Source organism: Lasioglossum baleicum, chromosome 15, assembly GCF_051020765.1.
Source record: "Lasioglossum baleicum chromosome 15, iyLasBale1, whole genome shotgun sequence".
Taxonomy (NCBI): domain Eukaryota; kingdom Metazoa; phylum Arthropoda; class Insecta; order Hymenoptera; family Halictidae; genus Lasioglossum; species Lasioglossum baleicum.
Genome location: NC_134943.1, coordinates 7,170,010 through 7,175,698, shown reverse-complemented (window position 1 = coordinate 7,175,698; position 5,689 = coordinate 7,170,010).

Here is a 5,689-nt window from a genome sequence, read left to right as displayed (position 1 = left end):
ATCATGAAACACATTTGAGTTCCATCTTGTCTGTCCGTCGCACACCACTTCCACTTATTCTATGGTCAGACTACACGCAAACCACCAACACCGATCTTTTCGTCGGAGTCCAGCAAAAACGAACGTCACTCCGCATAATCGTCAGACTAAGCCACGTACATACTCTCTTTTTCATCACTATAGCCGCTGCACAAATAAATTCTGCAATCAGCGTTACCTAATCCATGGAGAATCGAATTTCACAGCGTGTTAGAGACCGATGAAAGCAGTGGTGTGTAATGAACAGCGTGTAACAAGAAAAGGAGATCGCAGGTGCACTGAAAACGCGATTACTATAACATTCGAACGTCTGGCTGAGTTGAAAAATTCATGGGGGATCAACAGTGAGATCAGCCCTGCTTTTCAGCGCTTGCGAAAGTTCGATTTGCACCAGTGGTAAAACTATGCAAGTAACTAGCGTCCATCTTGCGCGATTAGGTAATTGCCACCGGCTATCGAACGAATCCAACGGTCTCGTTAGCGTAATTGCGCGGATTATCTCGCTGTAAGGATCCATCGCAGGAAATTGATTTCAAAATCACGATCCAAGCGTGATGATCGCTCGAAAACCGATTCAGCCCGGAAGTGGGTCGATCGACGAACCGCGGGAAAATCGCTATCGAACGTTGGGATCGTTCGTGATTCGTTGGTAAACGATCCGTGATCATGTTCGACGCCGATTCCCTGGTTAGATCGCGCGATGATACGCGGTTCGACTAATGGGCAACGATTTCTTGCAATTATTAAGCGCATTTTTATGCTAATCGATATTAGCAACTCCGTCACGTGAGCGCCTCTTTCAAGTCTCAACTGCTTTCAGTTTTGTAATTCGATTTGCTTGTAATACATTGTTGCGAGGGTCCTCGACTGGAAATCGAATCGGCTCCCTGCGGGATCTTGATGGTTTCTATTGTTTGTAATCGTTTTTTTTTTTGGAAAGCAGACCGTAAATCTTGATCATGCTGATCCAGGACGTATTCTTGAGAATACAGTGTTTTAACAAAAACAAAAAGTGAAACTGTGGTCCTCGCCGTGGTTTTGTTCTTGACCACGTGGGATTCGGTAGGTTACACGTTTGAAGACTCAAATAGACATTTGATAGCAAAGCCGGAAGGATAATACGACGTTTCGGCCCCATGGGAAATGGCATCGACAGCGTTCAGCGACTCGGAAAACTCCTACGGCTGAGTCAGCCTCGCTAATCTCTACGGTAAATGATTAACGAGACGTCCATTAGATCATTAAGATCTTCGGGACCCACTTTGTCCGGCTCGAAACACCACCGCTTTAATTATGAATGCCTTTCTTTCGAGGGAGCGCGAGCCTTTGTCTGGCCACAGTCGTCTGTATCTACTTGCGATCTCGAATCGCTTCTGACAGCGCTTTCTAATTCCCCGTCGCCTGTTTCGATGGGAAATTAAAGAAATTGAACACGGCACTATCCAAACCATTCCATTCGATTTTTATTCACAATTATTTATCTTTATTTATCGCTGCAGGTAAATAAAACATTTAAACGAATTTTCCTAACAATTTTGTAGTTTAGATTATCTTCAAAATTGAACAAATCCTAGGTTCCTCTTAACGTTCTCACCCGAACATTTCCTCAAAATGAAACAAGTGTTCAAGTTTCCTCTCGCCCAAGTTCGAACTTCACCAAGGATTTCTCTCAGGCCTCAGCTGGCTAGTGATCTTCGTTTCTATCTCGGAGAAGATCTCACGAGAGGGTCCAGGGCACAATAGACCGGAAGCAGAGTCGATACAATTACCGCGAATCGACGTAATTGCGAGCCAGGGACGGCAAAGCGGTTAATAACGGGAAGATACGGAGGGAAAGCAACAATCGGCAATCACAGACGCCGGTTCGTGTCCCGACTGTAAAAACCCGCATGATTCGACGAGAGACTCGAGAGCTTCACACAAACCTGAAGATCCCATGGTATTCGCGCAAATCGGTATCGCGAACTTCCAGTCTGCCGAACAAACGGCCAATCGATCATCCGGCCCGTGCATTTCGCTGGTTTCCACCGAAACGAGTTTATCGGAAGCCCGGCGAATAAGTAAACACCCTGGTTCGGTATGGGGAAACTTTGGTGATCGGATTATGCGACGGTCGACGATGTTCTGTGGCACTTGAGCGACGTCCATTTTGCTGCCTTCAATTACGCATTCATGCTTTTTATCAGGCTCTTCCGGAAGTTACGTCGTTCCATTTGATCGCATTATTTGAGCATTTCTGGAAACCGTAGGCTGTCAAAGTGAATATCGACGTATCTCTCAGTGCGTAGATGCGCATTGTATACACCTTTATTCTTGGTCGACATCTATGTAGAAGAATTCCTACTAGCTTATACTACATTAATAAATACAAGCTAGAGAAATTTCATTCAAATTATAATAAAGATAACCAATTAATGCACTTGCCCCGTTGACGCACTTACCCCACTCCACCTTTCATAAAAATCTCTAATTTTTCCAACTATTCAATTATTTTTCTCCAGTAGGAATTAGATTACAGAAATGCAACTATTCTAATAGGAAAAATTAAATTAGAAATCTTTAACTTATTTGCGACTGTGAACGTTTTATCAAAGATCGATTGGAACCCGTTTCCAGAAAAGATTGATCCTTCTGGCCAAAAAGATTAGATCAGAGAATTCTGCAAGGTGTAGAAGTAGGAAAGTAATTATTTTAATGAGACACAGTTTATTGCGATAATTAGTGCGCCGGTAACGTAATCGGGATTAGATATTCCACCGGGAATGAGCCAATCTGACCGGTCACCGTAATAATAGCCACGGTACGTAGCCAAGCAGATCGCTAATTAAACTCTCGCGTTTTCGCAGACTCGATTCCCACCTGTACTGCGAATTTGTGCTCCCACGAAATTGCTGGTTGGACCGCTAAGAACACTAATGTATTTTTTCTTTTTTTCATTTAATAGCGAAGCATTCTCTTCTAACGCAATATTAGTTAAATATTTATGGGAGAATGAGGAAAAATTATAGTAATTACCTCGCGGTTGTAAACAAGCGTGAACATGAAATATGTAGGTATTTAGGTGCTGGAAGCGAGGGTGTTTCGCAAGCTTAATTAGCTAATTCCGAAACCCTGAATCGCGGATCGATATTCGCAAATCCCACGCGGTTAAATACGTCGCTTATCACGCGGAACTTGTTATTTTCTCGCTGTCCGAGTATCATTTTCGTGTTACGTAATGAAATTAATCGCACGTGGACCGGCGTGAACCGCGAACCTACTTCGCCACTGGACCATGAGAGCCGGTCTGATGAAAATACCGACAGGACCTTTCCGGGCGACGTGACAGCTCGACAACCTACATGTTTTTTCACGCGAAAATTAACGACGCATTTTATACCTCGATACCTAAATATTTCATGTATTATGCTGACTTACGCCGACAAACCAATTATTCCCCGTTTGCCACATTTTTCTGTACCTTTTTCAATATCGAGTCGAACGGAAAGTTCGTTTCGCTTTGCGATCATTCGACGGTAAGAAAACAAACAAATAATTTTGACGTAGATTTTTATACATTGGAAAATGCAGTATATAAGTTGCGAAACGTTGCAGTAATTAAGGTTAAATTAAAATAAATGCGATTATAATTGTTTACAAACAGAAGCGGTGAACAAAAACGGAACGGATTTATACGAAGGCAATTGAGAGATTACAGACTGAACTTTTTGTTCTCGATTTCTCCGGTGCACGAGATGCAGTCAGTCATTTCCTGTGGACCGTGGCAATGGCATGGAATATTATACTTAATCCTCCAACTCCCACATTTTTGATTACGACGTTCGATATAGTGGTGATTTAGCATCAGAGGCAACATTGTATTATTAACGTAATCGTAATAATATCACCAGTTATCAATTGAAATTGTCTTCTTGATGAAGATAAGCCCAAACACGACATAAATCGGATTATAATTATAATTCCGACCATAATATTTGTCTATGGAACCCGACGAATCTGAAAAGTCTCGAACTCGATGAATGTGGTACAGTCTCCAGGCAGTCAAGACCAGAACCCCAGTGCCTTTCCATTACCATCGTCGGTAGCATCGATCCAGAGCTGCCTTTCACAGTTTCAGCATTCACTAACAGGTCTCACCACCTGCATAAATTACATTTAATCCCTTGCCCTACGATTTATTTTACAATTTTAGTTATTAAAACTTTTCTTGTAATTCTTAATTCCCTAAAAAAGGAGAAACTTTGTATCTATTGTACGCCTACAGGGTGTATCGTTTATCTGATAACGGAAATATCATGTGACGCACTGAAGTTACGAAAAAAATATGTTTACAAAAATTGTTCGATATGAAGGGTACAATCATATAGTCTAATTTTTCTTAAGACTAGAATGGTGGGGAGGGGGGATTTCAAAGTCAAATTAAGTTTTTTAAATGAAATGTCCTATTTTTTATATCACAGATCGATAGAGTATCAAATTCTGAGTATAATAGGGTTGACCTTCATATGTCCTAATCTTAATAGTTAACGAGATATTATCGAAACAATTTTCTTTCTTCTTTGGATAATATCTCGTTAACTATTAGGTTTAGGACATACGAAGGTCAACACTATTATACTCAGAATTTGATACTCTATCGATCTATGGTATAAAAAATAGGACATTCCATTTAAAAACTTAATTTGACTTTGAAATCCCTCCTCCCCACCATTCTAGTCCTAAAAAAATTAGACTATATGATTGTACCCTTCATACCAAATAATTTTTGTAAACAAATTTTTTCGTAATTTCAGTGCGTTACATGATATTTCCGATATCTTATTTTTTATTAAATTATCTGTATATATGTTCTCCAATAGCTTTACATTAACAAAACCAAAATAGAATTTCACTTCGACTTAAAGGAAATGAATAGCATACATATTTATTAGACTCTATTCGCTCTATCTGACTCGATATTGTAAAGCAAGGGGTTAACCTATCAGACAAATGCTCTACGATAGTAAATCATAAAATCCCCATTATTCCACTACCCAGCTCACACTCCCAACCACCTCATTCATCCCCGTTTGAAAAATCGCGTGACAGAGTACAGTTTCGACTTTCTCAGGCAGGCCCATTGATTAGCCTAAATTCTAGGAAGGCTGCCCATCGCTGAAGACCGTCAGTGACCGTCAGGTCGACGACATGAAATCACGTTAACCGGACAACGAAGCCCAGCAGTCTTATCTGGGGTTGGAAGTGTGGTTCTAGGATCGGCGGTGTAAGCCCGTGACGCGATTATGTCCATTTTAGGTGTACGTCGGCGTCGCGACACCTGACAACAATTTTATCTTCTATCGGATCACCTTCCAGAGATCTGTATATATTTGCTTATTTATTATTTACGGAAATAATCACTCTGTTCAACCCTTTCTGGCCCTAGATTCATCCGGTCTTGATATATATTTTCTGAAACATACAGTGAGTGTAAAAAGTATTCGTACGCCCTTTAAAATAGAATAAGATTAGAAATGATATGCAAGAAAGATTTTCCAAATAATTATAATTTACAAGGTTACATGCAAAAATAAAAAAGGCATTTTTAAAACTTTTTTATTTTGGCCCTCATCAATCGGTTGACGCAGGAAAAAACGACACGCATCGAAAG